Source organism: Hylobates moloch, unplaced genomic scaffold, assembly GCF_009828535.3.
Source record: "Hylobates moloch isolate HMO894 unplaced genomic scaffold, HMol_V3 SCAFFOLD_24, whole genome shotgun sequence".
Lineage (NCBI taxonomy): Eukaryota > Metazoa > Chordata > Mammalia > Primates > Hylobatidae > Hylobates > Hylobates moloch.
This window is the reverse complement of record NW_026652299.1, coordinates 20,937,787-20,957,000: the sequence shown is the minus strand read 5'-3', so window position 1 is coordinate 20,957,000 and position 19,214 is coordinate 20,937,787. Positions and strand designations below refer to the sequence as shown.

The window sequence follows — 19,214 nt, the reverse complement described above, 5'->3', positions numbered from 1 at the left end:
AAAACCCGGAGAAGCGGAGCGCGCCCGTGCAAAGCCCTCAGTGGCTCCAGCTCTGCCACTGGGCATGCTCCAGCGCCCCAGAAGGCAGGGGGCAGTCAGGGACCGGGGTCCCGGAGCCCTATGGTAGGCGGGCAACACCTGTCGGGACCCGAGGGGTTGTCTCAGATTGTGACCTGAGGTTCTGCGCCTTCTGATTTGGGGCAATGGACATCCTTTAGCCTCCAGCCCAGATTCTCCTACCAGCTGCCTGGGTAATGTCAGTGGAATTCCTAAAGGTTGGTTAAAAACAATAATAACTGTAATGATGATAAGAATCTGATACTCACTTTTGTTTTCTTTTTCTTTCTTCCTGGACACATGTAGGAAAATCTTCGAATCTTAAGTCCTCCCAGCCTTTCCTTTCTTCAACACAACCCTCTCCCATTCAAAGTAGGTTCACTGAGTACCTACCACGTGCCAAACACACTGTGAGGCTCAGAGAGAGGCTTGCAGGGGAGAGAGACTAAACAACACGTCAAACCTACCGAATTCCCTGGCTGCGGGGAGCTTATGTTGTGTGGGAATTGGGAGCCCGGAGCCTGGATACAAATCAATGAGTCAACGTAGCTCTTAGGAAGTTGAATTCTCGTGGATAGACAAAGTCTACAGTTCATCCAGATGCACTAGTGCACGTGGCTTTCCCTGGGGCGCCTAAAGCCCATGGACCACAAACAGTCTCCAAGTCTCAGGCACAGGTTGTAGGAGATTGCTCACCAGAGAAATGGCAGGAGTGAGTTGAATATTTAGGTGTTCATGTATTCAGCACAAGACAGTTCCAGCAGAGAGGACAGAGAATATGGGGCAGTGGGGTAGCACTGAGTTGGGCTTTATTGGCTAAGGACTGGCTCCCTGCTTTGAGCCACTCAGTCCATTAATTAATCATTTCTTAACTGAAAGACGTTTATAGAATGGTAGGAGCTGTCCTCCTGCCTTAGTAGTTTCTAAAACATGAATTAGAATGTTGTCCTAAATATTAATTGTAAAGGTAGTTCCTATAGAGTATGTATTTTAAAATAAATATATCAGTAATCACCAGCAGAAAGATAGAATTAGAGGTGAGTGGAGATCTTGTTTTACAAAAATATATATTCCAGTGCATATTGTGAATGACCTATTTATTCTGTTTCAGGAGAAATAACTTTTTGCTATGAATAACTTTGCAAGTTGCAAAAGTATAAAGCAAATATATTTTTTTAACGAAACACCAATATAATAGCAATTGGGCAGCTTATCCAGTAATTGTGACAATATAGATATTCCCTCACATGTAATTTTTTTGGAGGGAGGGCATCTGCATTACTCAGAAAATGTTCCCATTTTTATATTTTGCTCTTCTGTTGATTATTTGAGTATATTCATCCTTTCAATGTGTTTCCATTTCGGATAATCTGCTTGAGTTGAAGGAATTTACTTTATTACAGAGATATCTGTCACACAGGATAAGTATATGCTGGAGGGAGTTATCCTTTTATATAAGATTACTTATTTGATTTAGTTCAACTGTTGAACTTGCATCTATGTTCTGAATTCAGTATAAAATCCACTTCATTACAAATAAAGACATACATTATTATATGTTTCATGTATTGTGGGGGTCTGTGTGTGTATGTGTGTGTGAATTTTTTTATTTATGAAATGCTTCTTTGATTTAAGTATTTGTCCTTTGGGATGGGTTGTTATTTTGTCAAGCTAAGAACATTTTTAGCTGTTGAGATCTAGGTTAAGGGCACTGATTAAAACTTAATCACATGTAAACGGATTTTCCCAATTTAAACACTGTTTTTTTTTAATGTATTGCACCTGAATTACAGTATAAGATGTTCTACTTCATTTTCAACTTAATTTCTTACTGAAGAAAAAATTCTAACGTCCAAACAAGAAATGTTGGAATACCTTACACCTTAGAAGGGAGTATTTGCAGTTCTGTTTTGTATGGTTTCTAATGATGTTATTTTTAAAGAAAAAATACAAAACATCCATTCACAATCAAATGTCTACAAAATTATTTTAAAAGCACTAAAGTAGATATAACTCTAATGCAATGTAGATACAAGGGTTCTGTACCTGACTAGATGTCAACAGATTGGTGTTCTTGGTCCATCAGAGCATGGAGGTATAGAACACAGAGAAGTCACTTATCTCTTGCTTCCACCTTTTTTTTTTTTTTTTTTTTTTTGAGATGGAATCTCGCTCCATCACCCAGGCTGGAGTGCAGTGGCACGATCGGCTCACTGCAAGCTCCGCCTCCCGGGTTCACACCATTCTCCTGCCTCAGCCTCCCGAGTAGCTAGGACTACAGGCGCGCGCCAGCATAGCAAGCTAATTTTTTGTATTTTTAGTGGAGACGGGGTTTCACGGTGTTAGCCAGGATGGTCTCGATGTCCTGACCTCGTGATCTGCCCACCTCGGCCTCCCAGAGTGCTGGGATTACAGACATGAGCCACCATGCCCGGCCACTTCCACCTTTTTACCTGGTAAAATTAAAATGTTTAGACCAGGTGCCCATTAAGATATTCTCATTCTCTAAATTTTTATGATGATATGTTGATGTTATAAATCAAATGCCTATCCTCTGAATGAAAAATTATTTGTATATGTTTAAATTTTAGTAGGAGAGTCAATTAAGTACTTAGAAATTTTTTAAACAAAATCAATAGATAAGTTAATTATCTTGCAAAAGGGCCTTACCATCCACCACATTTTCCAGTGCGCTCTAGTTTTACATACACATATAGTCACAATTTTGTCTTGATGATGTTTAAATCTGAAATTTAAAATGTATTTACAAAGTATCATTTCTGAATACAAAAATCTACTTAAAGAGAGTATTTTTAAAAAGATTCACAGAGTATTTTGAAAATTTTTTATGTATTATCTTTGATCAGCTAATTCATGGACAAGTATACATTTTATAACATTCATATAACAGTAAAGGAAGTTTTTCTATGCTTTTCATGGAAAGAAATCAGACTCTCATAACCGAAAAGGAACTGGAGAGATCACCTAGCAAAATTCCTTCTATGTTGGGTTATAAATATCTAAACTTTACAATACATGGCCATTTTATTCAGGAAGATTTCCTAGGATTCAAACTCCATCACTTCCTTCTGAAAATGGATTACCTTAAATCCTAGTTTTGGGTTCACATGTAGACAGAACTCACAATGCTGCTTTCTCAATATATTCATTTGGGTTTCTGAAGTCATTCAAAAACTACCTCACATACAACATTGTGAATATCTACAATGTCTTTCTTTCTCTCGCCGTTTTACCCTTTAAAAACAGGAAGTCAATGCAGTACATCTCTCTTTACCTAGAAATATTAAGGTAGATAATTGAGGACGGGTTATGAAATTTAGATAATAATTGGATTAATTGAAGATTATCGTTATAGTGTTTTGGTATCTGTGGCAAAATTAGGTTGTTCTATACATACATAGTCATCTATGCAGTATTTAATCCTCCACCTCAAACAGCAGACACAGGACCAAAGAACCAAAATTTACTCTAAAAACAAGCAAGTAAGAAATAAGGTCTAGCTAACAGCTGATATGTCAGAAAGACAAATGTCCCTTGAGATTCTGTGAAGTAGGATATCCTTTAGAGACAAACTCTTCAGTTTCAGATCAATTAGACAAGGCAAATAGTACTCCACAAGCAGCTAGTTGCTAGAAGCCCACACTGCATTTTCCTTCTCTTTGCTCTCCTTCCTGAGGTAAATCTGCAGTGTCATGTAAAGGCCACCTTGATGGGGATTTCCCTAGCATTAGCCAGTCCTCTATTGAGTGTCTATAATGAGCACAGCATCAAAAAGACAGAGTTCACGAGCTGTGTCTTCAGAGACTTGGCCTGAAATGTGCCCAATTAGCTCTTTGCAGATAAAGAAATAGCTTTAGTTCACATCTTCTGCTATCATTTGGTTTCGATTTACGAATGACCTCTACTCGCCTCAATCGGCTTTTGAATTCCCCAAAATGCATATCATGTCCCTGGGCAGAAAACCAGTATGCTGAGCAATCCTCATAAACAAGCTACATTTTAGAAGCTCTAACCAGTAAACTATAACAGGAATTTACTTTTAAAGAAAAAAAAGAAGAAAGAAGTAAAGGCACTATATATATATGATACCCATGTATATTACTCATTCTGTTCTGAGTTTCTTTCAATATCAGTTAACTAAACTTTTTGTCAGTCTCTGTCTTTGACAGGAAGACTTTCCTGTTATAAAAATTCATAGCCCAATTATGATCTCTGGTGGAAGCAGACAGAGTTGCAACATCCTGAGAGTCATTCGTGCTCTCTGGAGACCTGAAGATATTGACAAATTGCCCATGCCTACTGAGGTCCAGTGTTGTCAAATCTCTCTTTTTTTTTTCTTTTGCTATATTTAAAACCTCAGATCTTCCTTTCACCCCACAGCCCTTCTGTGTCATATATACAGGAATTAAGACAGTAAAACAACACAGATTATTTTATCGTGTATGCTTTTCTCTATATACATATAGCTGAATTGTAACACCGAAACAACTTGAGAACATGAGAAATTTACCTGCTGTTTTTATGTTTACCCACTAGACGCCCAGCAAGGGATGTGTGTTTATTTATTTTGCTCTTTTTTAAGAGTCATCACTTAATGAATTGGTTATGTTGGGATGGTAAAAAAGAATAAAAATACCTTCCATCATCTCTTTGAGCTGATATTAATGGTATTTTTTTTCCTGATTTTCACAACTCTTTAGAAATAAAATAAAGTTTTCTGGATCAGATTTGTCTACAAATGACAGAGGGTTGCTATGTATGGAGGAATATTTAGAAACATTGGCATCGCATTTGTCCTTTTGAGATAATGTCTGCCTGTGTTGAATAAATTTCTTTGAATCTGGTATTTCTCATTTCATAACCAAGACAAGATTCCCTAATGATTTAAAATAATCTTCCTTTATTCCTTGAAAAGTACAAGATTACTGAGTCTTCTCTTAGATTTAGACTTCATAGTGGTTACCCACCTTCTTTCTTTATAAAATTCCCAGAATAGCACAAAGCACATTTCCCATTCTGGAAAATCTTTTTACAAACTGAAAGAGAAAATTCTACTGTAAGATCTTGACTAATTTTTGGAAGGGAAGATTTTCATCTTTTTTAACACTTCCACAATGTTCAATTTGTTTTTAAGGATTTAGTACTAGATTCAAATTCTCCCATGAATTTTCCTCTAGAAAACAAGAGATAGTCAAAGATTCAGGTGCAGTAGCCCTAGATCATCCACTGACATTAAAGAGTCCCTGGCATTGTCTCTACCAATTGACTTTCTACCACTGGGCATTTTTCTTCCACTATTGCCAAAGGAAACTTGAGGCCAAGTCCTTGGGTTCCTTTCACCACGCAGAGTCATGTGATTATACAAATAATAGTTTCAGGATATCACGGGAAGCAAAGTACATTGAAATAAGACACATTAAAACACATCTTTCGATACTGAACATTGTTTAATTCTGTTTAATCTGTAGACACGATGAGTTTGCTTGCTAGTGTATATCCCTTGTTCTATTCATCTGTCTGTCAATCTGTCACACATCTATGTCTTTTTGGGACAATAAGGAAATGTTTAAGTCACTCAGTTTCTATCCTGCATATCTAAATATTTACTAAAGTCACAGATCTTTCTCCAAATCAAAGAAGAAAGAGAAAGAAGAGGAAGAGACAAGGTAGAGTAGGAGGAGAGAAAGAGAGGAAAGGGAAACGCCAAGAGAATACATTCTGAAGTTGTTAGGGATGTTAGGGTGTAGTAAGTCTCATTGGTTTAGTAACACCTTCATAAGAATCATGAAATGAAATACCATAAATCCCACTGGTTATGCCTAAATATTGCTCCTGCCATTGGTTTTCTATATATTTGTATAATTTTAGAATGCAGTCAAAAGTGTAACTTCCTCATTCCTCTGTCAGTAAGTTATATTTGATATTACTAATTAATTTCAAGCTTACCTTGCCTTGTAATATTTTATCATTTGTTACATTCCACAATTAGACAGTAAGCATCAGAGGAGGAGGAGGAGAGAATCTATTACAGATATGATAGTTCTTACAAATCAATGACTAGAAAATCACCCTTCAGTTAGCAACTTGATTTACTGAGCAACACTTATAAGAGTGTTTAATCTTAGTTAATAGGACATCAAAAGCCTCATAGGACAAATGGGCCATCCTCTTCTCTTCAGGGGTCCCCTGACCTTTCACATGGAGAAGCCATCCACTCACATTTTCATCTTCCCGAATATAACTGATCTATTAGGACTCAACACCTTTCACAACCTTCCCATCGCAAGTTCACAGGGACTTTCTTCTTTCACTCTTTGTAGTGTCTATCTCACTGCACAATTGAATGCCTTTATTTTCTAATATTAGGTTGGTGCAAATGTAACTGTGGTTTTTGCAATTAAATATAATAGCCCTAGCACTTTGGGAGGTCAAGGCGGGTGGATCATTTGAGGTCAGGAGTTCGAGACCAAGCTGATCAAATGGCAAAACCCCGTCTCCACTAAGAATACAAAAAAATAAATAAATAAAATTAGCTTGGTGTGGTGGTATGTGACTATAATCCCAGCTGCTAGGGATGCTGAAGCAGAAGAATCACTTGAACCTGGGAGGTGGAGGTTGCAGTGAGCCAAGATGGCGCCACTGCACTCCAGCCTGAGTGACAGAGTAAGATTCTGTCTCAAAAAAAAAAAAAAAAAAAAAGTAATGGCAAAATCGCAATTTTTTTACACCAACCTAATAGCTTGTTCAGCATCCTAATTGTCATATGTGGTGTCTTATCTTTTCTACTAATATCAATGCTTAGTGGAGAGGAATTCTGTTGGGGACTGGAGTTAACTGTGTGTGTGTGTGCAGGGGGTGGTGGGTAGGGGTCTACATCAGTCTCCTTGCCTAAGTAGGGGGAGCCTCAGAGGAAATGTTCTTTGAAAAAAAATCTTTATTCACCCTCTCAATATTAAGCTCTATTAGCACCTCCTATAAGCTTGTATTTTTTATTTTACTGAATAGGATCATCCAGGGAGAATATATTTTCTCTTTCTGTTGTCCCAGAATATTTTATTTTTCTCTACTTGACATGTAGGAATTACACAATCTTGATATTCCTCTGATCTACTGAGGCTGGATATGAGTAAGAACCCATCAGACATTGCTTAGTTCTAAAACATTAAGTAAAAGCCAGATAAGCATGGAATTTTCTACTGCTTAGGAGCAGGTACTACGTGTTATGAAGTACCAAGCTTCCAGTGTGGAGAGCTCACAGGAGAATTTGGAGAGAATTATGTTTGCACTATCACTCCTAATTTATTTCTTACCTAATATATAAACACTATACTAAATTTGGAGGAGGAAGAGCTATAATGGGCAAAATGCTGAGGAAATATTGAAATTGAATAAAATATTTGTTTTTGTAAATACAGCTTAAATTCCTCTGGACTGTATATATACTGCCAAAAGGATCATAAAGTCAATAGAAATTTCTAAGATTATGCTCAATCTCAGAAGACAGTTATTTTTGCTTTCCATCCTCTGCACATATTAAATAAGCTTGTTTATCTGCTTTGCTAGTTTTTGACAACATATTTGGAAAGAGGGTAAGAGGAATTGCTGATAGATGCGGTACACAAATATAGCAAGAAAATAAGGTACAGAATTTTATAGAAAGCAAAGGAAGAAAACATAGGCCCCTCCACTTAAAATAATAACAACTTAGTACCACTTAGTATGGGGGAGGGGGAGGAGAGAAAAGTATTTTTATGCAACTTAGGAAGATCTTAGAAATAAGTAATTTAGGGAAAAATAAAAGTATTTTAGGGAAAAATAAAGTTTATGCTCAAAATGAGGACTTCAAAAAAAGTAAAATCAAGCTTGGCATACTTTTTTTTGAAAGGGTTATTTTGGGAAGATAGGCTGCTGTGATGACAGCATGGGTTTAGGCTAGATAGAGAATTAGATATCAGAACCAAATGTACAACATTTACAACACTTCTAAATAACTAGATACCTATACAAATCCGTAAATACCAAAAGCCGCACAGTGTGGGTGCCCTTGTATCTATGTGAGCGAATGCAGAAGAAAGCAGTAGGGCAAATTACAGATGTGATAATTCCAAAATATTTAAGAAAGTAACCCCCAAATAGTCAATGGATATTTACTAGAAACTACAGTGGACCAACATAAGAACACCGAGTGGAACTAGGAGAGGTTTTGCGCATTCCAACAGTGAGTAAAATGGGCCCTGTGGGAAGCCCATTTCCCAACAGGAAATTGGTCCCTCATATTTCTGCATTTCTTATCAGAAGAAAATGACCTTTGTTTCATAATATCTTTTAAAGAATATTTGTGCAGCAATTAACCTGGAAAGAAGGACTAGTATCTTCCTCTGGAGCAAAGGACAAGCATTATTACTCTTCAGTATAAAAAAGATAATGTCTTCCTCTGGAACAAAAAACAAGCATGCTTACTCCCCATTATAAAAGATTTGGGTTCCTTAAGCTCAGGGTTCCACTTCTATATACTGCAACCTACTGTGTGGGTAGGCATCCATCTGGCTCAACCACCCCTCCCATGGGACCTGAGGAGAAGAAGAACTCACACAAATACGCTCATGTTCATCCTACTCATTATACTATGAGTAGTAAAACTCTTTGTCTCTGACCCTCAGAGTCTCATGTCTTTTGCCAACATCCATAAAACTGGTGGGTTAACTCATTAGCTTGTAAGCAGTATAAAATCTCAGCTGTTTCATTGTTCTTAGCAGGCCTACATCAAGGTCTTAAGTGGCTAGTGCAGTCTAGATCCTGTGAACTCTTGAAACCAAACTTCCAGGCATCTTTCCAAAACAGGACCCCATACTGAGGATAAACTACTAGAAGTGGAGTCAAAATTGAATGGAATAGACATAATAAAAATGATGAGAGAGAAAATCCAGACAAACCTGTTTCCAGGTAAATTGATATAAGAAATCTATGAAAACAAGCCAATAGATATATTTTTTACTGTTACATCACAAGAGAAGAAGGATCTCCTTTAGGTTGAAAAGTCAATCTTAATTTTTACCTATCTAAAAGTTCAAAAAAACTAAATTTATACAAAAATGAGCAACAGAAAACTATCAAGCTCAAATGCCATGTATGTAAAGTTTAGCCCCCAAAACAAAGTTGCTACAAGAAAACATAGAAAGAAATTCCTATGGACCAGAGACTGGCAAATTGTAGTCCAGAGGCCAACACCAGTCTACTTTCTGTTTTTAGAAATAAAGTTTTGATACATAGCCACTCTCATTCATTTACATATTGCCTATGACTATCTTCATGGTACAATGGCAATGTTAAGTATTTGTGACAGGCCATATGGCCTATATAGTGTAAAATATTTACTGTTTTGAACCTTACAGGAAATTTGCCAACTTCTGCTATTGACAAAATAAGCCTGCCAAAAAATGTCATGCTCAAAATATTTTCGGAAGTGTAACATATTATTTTAAAATAAGCTAAAGGACATTAAGAAAATCATGCAACACATGAAAAAAACATTAATCAGAACTAGAAAAAGAGATCAAACTCAAGAAAAAATTAGAAATAAAAGAAACAGCATAGTAGGAATAAGACTAATCTAGAAGGAAAACAAGAGGATATAAGTATAAAAATAACACTTTGAAGGAAATCAAGTTGAGAAGGAGAAAAATATTTAACACTAAAAAGAAATTAGAAAATAAAGAAAGAGGTTTCAAGAAAATGTGACATATATTATAGATGGCAAAAAAGATCCATGAATGTTATGGGAGTTTCTGAGTGACAGAACAAAGCAAGGATTTAAAAAAAAAAAAAAAAACTCAATCCTGACTGGGCGCTGTGGCTCACGTCTGTAATCCCAGCACTTTGGGAAGCCGAGGCAGGCGGATCACAAGGTCAGGAGTTCGAGACCAGCCTGGCCAACATAGTGAAACCCCATCTCTACTAAAATTACAAAAAATTAGCCGAGTGTGGTGGTAAGTGCCTGCAATCCCAGCTACTCGGGAGGCTGAGACAGGAGAGTCACTTGAACCCAGGCGGCAGAGGTTGCAGTGAGCCGAGATCACACCATTGCACTCCAGCCCGGGCGACAGTGCAAGACTCTGTCTCAAAAAACAAAAAAAAAGAACAAAAAAAAAAACTAAAAAAGTATAAGAAAGTAATCAATTTAAACTTACTGAAAAATCTCATAGTGTAACTGATAAAATTAATATAACACAATCAACACCAAGTAAAATTAAGAAAGAGGAAAAAAAAGAATTACTTGGGCATCTAGGGCAAAAGAATACTTGACTTAAAAAGGAACTAAGATTATTATTATTAAACTTTCCAACAGTAACACTTTATCTTAGGGAGAAAAAAATGAAGTAACATAATTAAGATATTCAAGAAAAGAAAATATGGACCAGAGGTTTTATATTCAGTAAAACTGTATTTCAATTACAAGTCATAGAAAGACTGTTACCAACATGCAATCACTCAAGGAATATTGTCCTCATGGGACTTTTTAAAGGAATCCTCTAGAAATCAGTTTTAGAAAACAAAATTAACAGGATCGCAATTAATTAAAAAAAAATACATGTAATTTTAAATTTTTTAGTAGCCACCTGAAGAAAGTAAAAAGAAACAGAAGAATTTAAATCAATGGTATATTTTATTTATCCCAACACACTAAACTTTTATCATTTTGATATATAATCTATATGAAAAGTATCTATGAGATTTTACCTTGTATAGTAAATTTCCAATATCCAGTGTGTATTTTATGCTTACAAACATACCAACTTAGACCAGACATGTTTCAATTGTCCAATACCACATGTCGCTAAGAGCCACTGCGAACATTCCAGAACTGGAGAGACATAAGCCTAAGAATTATGGTGGATTACACATTTAGTTATTGTAGAATAAGACAAATTGAGTGTTAAGTGGGAAAGAGTACATAACAGCTATATTATCTACCAATATAGATTTAGTACAACCAAATGGAGAGAATGAGATGGCATACGCAAGAAAACATATTTCCAATATTTATAATGGGTGGTGGTAATGTTTGTATAGTTACTGTTGTGTGTATAATGTTGGAAAAGTAAATGAGTAATTATGAGATGTTCTAACTCTCTAATCTCCAAGGCTTTAAGAATTACAATTTTCACTATAGGTAAGAGGCAAATAGAAGAAGTTCCTTTAGAAAATAGCCCTGAAATTGAATTGGAAATTTTGATTTGGAGATATCATTATTATCTCATTCCTAATGCACAACAGCATTAGCAGTGAGACTATACTTCCCACAGCTTGTGCTAGGCAAATGGCTGAGTGCAGGCAGCAGAGATACTGAAGCAGTCCCTTTCATAGGGCTTGTGGGAATCCTCTGTTGGACAGCTTTGGTTTGAGAATCCTCCTAAATATTTCTTAGACCTGAACTACAGTTTGAGATTCTATCTATTCTCCTTTCTTCCCGTTGACCTTCACAGCAGTAAAGCCTACATCACAGTCGAAGGGTTATTCCTGCTTTTTCCATTCATTCTTTTATTCCCTCACAGACATTTTCTCCAATAACTCTCTTGCACATCCACTTGCACCTGCTTCTCAGAGGACCTAGATTAACTCAGTCTAAAAATAATGACTGACCTGGTATAAATTAATTATCAAATAAAATGCAGGGTGCTCAATTAAATTTGAGTTTCAGATACACAACGAATAATTTTTTAGTATAAGTATGTCCCAAGTAGGTGACTACATGGCTTGTATTTTTATTTGCTAACTTTGGCAACCCTAGTAGCAATGACTATCACTTATAACCAGGTTGTGGTGCTAAAAAACAAAACAAAACAAAACAAAACAATACAAAAACAGAGTTTCTTAGAAAAGTGCTGAATACAGATATAAGAAAAGAAGCATACCAGATACATCTGAAACATTTTGTTATGAACTAACACGGGAAGAATCAAAGACTACTAGTTGAAGAGGAATCAAAAGTTAGCCTTGAAAAGGCTCCACCTGGATGAAGAAGGAAAAAATAGCACTTCAATAAGGATAAAAATTACAGTGCATTGGGATCCATCAGATAAATTTAAATCCTAATTGATCTTCTGAGGATGATAGGGAACCAATTTATTATCACAAAACCTATCATAAAAACCTCAGTTCTGTCCTTTTTGGAGTTATGCCACTGGGTAACCAAATTGTAGGTGAAAAGAAGAATTACCTTACATATGAAATTATTTGAGCTAATGTGTAAAAATAATGGGTAGAATTAGAGTATTACCATTTCATAATCACCAAGAAAATAACCAACCTGCTGTTAAGCATCAATCTGCCTCCTGATGAAAGACTCAGTGCTACCTATAGTGTTGCAAACAATATAAAATCTGAGTTTGATCAAGGGTCCTGCAGCCACTTGCTGGAAATGCATAGAAGAGAAGAACACGTAAATTGGCACCATGAGTATATCAATATACTCATCAAATCCGCCCTGGGGCAAAATCAACAAGTGGCCTATATTTGTCAACAGATTCATTTTAAGGGAAAGGAGTTTGTGGGAACAAGGGAGATGACACGTTGATGATATTGGAGCTAAAAGACATATCAATTTGAAAATTGATGACTATATTATAATGCCTTAGGATGTTCACTTAAATGGTAAACAATAAAAATGCAAAAAAAGATTAATATGAAAGTCAAGAGGGTGGTTATTTTTGGAGACAGAGGGGACAGAGAATGTATAGAGACTTCCGGATGGCTAGCAAGGTTTCATTCTTTGACATGCGTAGCGGTTAACATGGTATTTGCCTTATAATAATTTTGTGTGGTTTGCTGTATCTGTGTTTCATTTTAAAATAAAAGTTTAAACAGTGCCTAATAGAGTTCTTGTCTCTTAGTAAACACTCAATAAGAGGTAGCTATTAAAAAATATAAAATAAAAGACAGAGACTACACTTAGAGCAATTCCTCCTCAACCGTTATTTTTTAAAGTGATGATAAACCTCTAGCTCTCCAGGGTCATGCTCTCTCTCCAGTGCAGGTACAGCTATAAAATTGCTCCTGCCTCCCAAAATGTGTTTATGGCATTGAAAGCAGAATGCAGACACTGTTTGTTCTTTTAGATCTCCTCAGAGTGAGCAAACACCAAGACAAACTCAAGAAGTTGTAAAGAGAATGGGGATTTATGTCACTGAGATCCTCATCGCAAGGCCATTAACTCATTTCCATGCTGGTAAATACCGTATCAACTTAGCCTGCATTCTGCCTTATGGAGAAAATTGTAGATTGCGGTCTATTTGTTGAATTCCAAATTTACCTGAGAAAAGCAATGGGTCCTGGTCTGAGCCCACTCTTTCTTACTGATTGCAGAACTAAACAGTCTAGGTGATATAGAGAACAACTAATGCTCTTCTTAGCAGAATTCGTGGCTTCAGGTGACAATGCCTCTTACCTTTGTGAACTCAGTGACAGACTTGTTTAAAAGACTGTAGTACTCAGTCTGCAATTTTCTAGCTGCAAATAGGATTCTAGCTTGCTATTTGAGTTGAGCTTCAATTAGTATAGAAAGGATGCCTTTTCCTCATGTGTCTAAGATTCCTTTCTTATACAGCGCCTACCTTGGCACCATCTCTCCTCAAATTGCCAAGTCTTGACACAGTGGGCTGTGTCTGAGGGTCCAAATGGGGTTTCCCTATCTACCAAAAAGTGTTAAAGTCTCTAAATTTGTACATCCCTGAGGACAGCCACTCCAAGTACACATTCTTTTCACCTAAAAACATTTTCAAGTTTATTTAGATTCCTCAAAGAAGCCATGAATCCCTGCCCACTCCATGAAAAGTGATTTCTTCAGTTTTTCATTCTCAGAGTATTCAATTTTTACACTATGGATTTGTCACATATCATTTATATTCTAATATTTTTGGGTCTCACACTACCATTTTGCCATGATTTCCAATATACTACTCTTAATCAATTCCCTTTTTTTTTAGAATAATAATAGTGAAAATAATAATAGTTCACATTTCTTGAATGTTTAATGTGAATCAGGCACTGTCTAATTCCTTTAATTCAATAATTCTAGAGCGTAGAGGCTTTCCTTATCTCCATTTAGAATCCTGTACACCAAGACCTAAAAGGTGTTACTGAAGCTTGCCCAAAGTTCCACAATGATTTAGAAGCATAGCAGAGATTTGAACACAGGCAATTCTACTGTTAATATCCTTAATAATGTCTTGTCTTGGATCAAAAGCCATAACAAATAGGTGTCTGTTTATTTTAATTAATAAGTTTTCATAGAGTGCCTGCAATAATGACTTTTTCCTTGGCCTGAAATTATTGTGAAATATACTATATATATAGTATATTATGCTATACTATGGTATAGTATATTATGCTATACTATGGTATAGCGTATATATGATATTATATATATACACACACACTATATATGAATATATATAGTATATATAGTATAGTAAAATATGCAAATATATTCAGTTTTTCTGTCCAATAAAAATACATTAAATAGACTTTTATAGTTAGATAAATCTGTGATAATGCTAGAAGTATTTTGTATGATCTTTGTTCAATTTGTCTAGCACAAAGTATATCTTAGTCACTATGCACTGTTATAACAAAAATGTCATAAACTGGGTGGCTTATAAACAACAGAAAATGATTTCTCACAGTTCTACAGGCCGTGAAGTCTAAGATCAAGGCTCTGGCACATTTGGAGTCTGGCGAGGGTCCACTTTCTAGTTTATAGGTGGCACCTGCTGTGTCCTCAGGTATGGGAAGGAGCAAGCTACCTGTCTAAAGTGTTTTTATAAGAATAGTAATTCCATTCATGAGGGCTTCACCTTTATGACCTAATCACCTCTCAAAGGCCCCACCTCCTAAAATCATCAACTTAGTGATTATGATTTCAAAACATTAATTTTGGGAGGACACAAACATTCAGACTACACCAGAATGATACATAGTAGATGTTTGACAGACTGGAGGTTTTTTTTTTTTTTTCCCCTGTTGTCAAATTTATCTCTAGTGTAGAAGTGTATGAGGAAAAGATTTTATAGCATCCTTAATTAGGGAACATAGAAAAACTATGTATTCACCTATATTTAAGATATAATCTCAATGCTTTTGTATAATTTATTTTATATAAATAACAGGGCTTTTGTAAATATACTCCAAAGAGAAATACATGATACAAGATAGAAACAAAGCATCAAAACTGCTACTTGGACTTCGAGTAATCCTAGAATGGTAGCATAATGGCTTTTAATCTTGAGTGTGTTTCAGTTTCTCCCACTCCAGATCCACACCCAGCATGAAGATTCTGTTGTAATATTGTACAATTCAGAATTTTGAATTTTTATCACCATCCTACTTGGTTTGAAGTAGGAGATTCGGGATCACACTTTGAGGAAAAATGTATGTAGTGGTTAAAAGATGAGATTTGGAGTAAGAAAGACCCCAGGGTCATAGATTCAACATTTACTAGCAGTGTACTTAACTCTTCTCAACTTCAGGATTTTTTTCCTGAAAATGCATAATAATGGTGTATCTGACTCGTAGGGTTATGAGAAAATATATGAAAAGTACTCTGCATAGTGCCTAGTACATAGAAAGTTTTAATTAGGTGTTTGCAAGTAATAGCAGCAGTGGTAGTATACCATGTTGTAAAATTGTGGGTATTCTCAATAGTATATGTCATTAGGGAATTGAGAATTAAAAAAAAAAATGAGATACAACTACATATCTGGTAGAATGCTAAAATTGAAAATATTAATAACACTAAATTCTGACAAGAATGTGGAGCAACTGAAACTCTCATTCGTTGCTGGTGGGAACACAAAATGGTACAGCCACCGTACTATTTGGTTTGGCAGTTCTCACAAAACAAAATATACTCTGACTGTATGATCCAGCATTTGCACTTCTTGGTGTTTATCCAAATAAATTAAAAACTTGTGTCCACATAAAAACCTGCACAGAGATGTTTACAGCACTGTATTTATAATTGCCAAAACTTGGAAGCAACCAGGATTCCCTTCAGTAGATGAATGGATGAATAAACTGTGGTATATCCATACAACGAAATATTATTCAGTGCTAAAAGAAAATGAGCTATGAAGCTATTAAAATGTATTGATAAATCTTAAGTGCATATTACTAAGTAAAAGAAGTCAGCCTGAAAAGGCTACATACTTCGTAATTCCAAATATGTGACATTCTGGAAAAGACAAAACTATGGAGAGAGTAAAAGGATGAGTGATTGTCATGAGTTTGAAAGGAGGGAGGAAGTGATGACTAGGAAGAGAATGGGAAACTTTTAGGAACAGGAAACTATTCTGCCTGATACTGTAATTGTGGATATGTCATTATACATTAATCAAAAGCCTTATTTTATCTCTTTCTTCCATTCATTTTCTTGCCTTTCTTTTATTTTTCCTTTATTTTTTTCTGATACACATATCAGAAAAGAATCAAAGCCAAGAAAGGGTACGTATATAATAATTACAAACTTTTTGGTCACAAGGTAAAGGGTTAACAGTGCAAATTTTTCTTGCTGTTTCCTCAGGGATGCCTTTAAAATGTGTGAATAAGCTTCAATCAGACTGCCCTTCCCAAAGAAAACAACTATAAATGCTGGAAAAACTACAAAACAACCACCCGAAGGCACTGGCGAGTGACAAAAGCAAGCAAATTCTGGAGAAGAGTCAACACTTGGAAGAAGGGAGCTGCACTGGGTGAGTTCTTTCTTTTTAAAACATCCAGCTAGAGGAAAGGTTTTAGCCTGCACCTTGCAGAGCAGTTAAAACATCATTTAAGACCCTGCCTAATTTTCTGATTGACCCATGAACTACAAACATGGGTCAGATTCCAAACAGATGTTTCTTATATTTAAATACATCCAAGTTACAAGTTTCTGAATAATTGTTTACCCTTAACTATTCTACGTAACAAGAGTTAAGTGACTTCTTGTTCTGAATCCTAACAGGTACATGGGGAAGGAACAGTGTCTCTGCATGAGAATGGCCAAAGAACAAGATACATTTCCCAGTGGAGAGCAATCCTAGAGAGAGGGAAGCACGGGTCAGAAGAAGGTATACTGATCCCAGGGTAATAGCATTTATTTCTGTTGCATTGGTGTTTCCAAAAAAATCTTCAGTTCCAAGTTTCAGGAATTGGTTGGGGGAGCATGAAGATCATACAGTGATTCGGGAGCTTCCTTGCAAGTAACTGAGTGAGCCAATCAAATAATTTATGTTTCAATCTTTCCCTGTGTTAAATGTTGAAAGATAAAACAAATGAATTCTATCCTATGGTGTACACAGCCCTTATGATTATCCGATATAGGTCTCAGCCTGAAATAACTCCGCATTTTCTCGGCCACTTTGCTTAACACAATGTGAAGTGGATCTAGGACAAGGATACAAAAAAAAAAAAATACTATTCTTCTGAGATGACATAAAGATCTGGCAAAAGAATCTCGAGTTTGGCAGAGACTGCATCTGAGATTGCTCTGTCTTCTACTGGTAGTGGGATACGAACAGAATGAAATGTCCTAGGGGATCCTTGGGGATCCTTGGTTATCCGGGGAGATTTCTCCAATGTGGTGCTTAGCTCATTCCATGATGCCACATACCTTTATGCTATCAGATGATACAAATGACCTAAGGTCTAGGAGACTAAACTGTTGAGGTATGGCCATCCTCAGCAAGATCAACCCCACTGGACTCTACAGTGCATTTGGCTTATTGAGATCCCAGTGCATTTTATACTTTTGTGCTTACGGCATTAACTGCATATTTTAGAATATAACCTTGTGGAAATTATGCTACATCTTGGAGAGTAACTCATCCACTAAACAGATCCATTTATTCCCTGCCATTTATTTTGCCTCATATTTTATCTACTCAGGCATTCTATAATATCTCAAAGATATCCTTAGCCTGCATGTTGTCATTGTTGTTTTAATAATCATAATGAACCATTACTTCCAGTGGCCTAAATATTTTCTTTAGTTTTATAACTAATACTTTAACTTCCATCCTCTGAAAGGGGCTATTGCTTTTCTATCCAGCCATGGGCTACCACCAATGGACTTTACTAGTAGGTACAAATGGTGTACCCTTCTGCCTGTTGTTTCTGACCTTTATCGAGGGCCACTTCAGCCAGCCTCACAGCACCACGCTCATCCACTGCTATCATGATATGACCTACTGTCCCTCCTAGAACCAGGCAATATCCCAAGGCATGTGAGTCTAGCTGGGAGAAGAATGAGGCTTAGTATCCGCAGAATGAAAAGGTCAATGAAAGGGAGCCCAATGCTGGATTTTTTCTAGGAACAAGAGTTTACCAAAGAAATTTCAGTCAAGAGCCTTGCCCCTTAATAAAAGTGGAAGTTCAACTCTAATACAAGATCTAGCCCCCAAACCCAGACAACTAGACAAATCTAGGACACACCCACCACCACCACCAGCAGCAGCAAGGGTAATAGGCCTCTCTTAGAGGGAGAAAAAGCTACTCAGAGTGAGGCAGCTTTGAAAGAGGAGCTGAAGTAGACCAGGGATCCTTAAGGGCTACTGGAGCTGGGGACTTAGGGCACTGTAGCTGTCTCTTCCTCCTGGTGCAGCAGTAAGTATTCCCAGGGAACAACCCAGCTTCCCTGGGTCCTTATAGAGAAAGATATACAGCATCTTCAGAAGGGTCTAAAGCTTAAGAAGCCACACAGAGGCTGCCCAGTTAGTGCTTCCCTCTCTTTCTTTGAGAGCTTGTGGGCCCTGCCACACTCACCCCTGATTTTCAGTTCGTATTTTTCAAAGCTGCAGTAAATCTCTTTGAAACAGTTGAACTTCTGTGCTTCAATTTCTAAACTTGGTCTGCCTCTATTTAGACCAGCAATGTTGGCTTCCATCTGATCTCCATCCCTGGGGCTGATCTCCTGGGTCCGTGCTATCTATGAGCATACATTGCTTTCTTCCCAGCCTTTGACTTTGTCTGTATTTAGAACCTTGGGCTCTGGCAAACGGAGGCTTTTCCTGTATTCCAGAAGCCAGCCTTCTACTATCCTTGCTTGAGTCCCTTTGTGGCTCTGCTTGATTAACTGATCACTGCAAAAAAGCAGTGAATGATTT

At 36.7% G+C, this 19,214-nt stretch overlaps 1 long non-coding RNA gene across 1 annotated transcript; it reads left to right on the top strand.

Moving 5' to 3' along the window:
* Nucleotides 1-48: 48 nt before the first annotated feature.
* On the top strand, nt 49-17,392 carry LOC116463046 (uncharacterized). Its single transcript, XR_004246523.2, has 3 exons — nt 49-275; nt 16,655-16,823; nt 17,075-17,392. It is a non-coding gene; the product is annotated as an uncharacterized LOC116463046 (long non-coding RNA).
* The last annotated feature ends 1,822 nt before the right edge of the window (nt 17,393-19,214 follow it).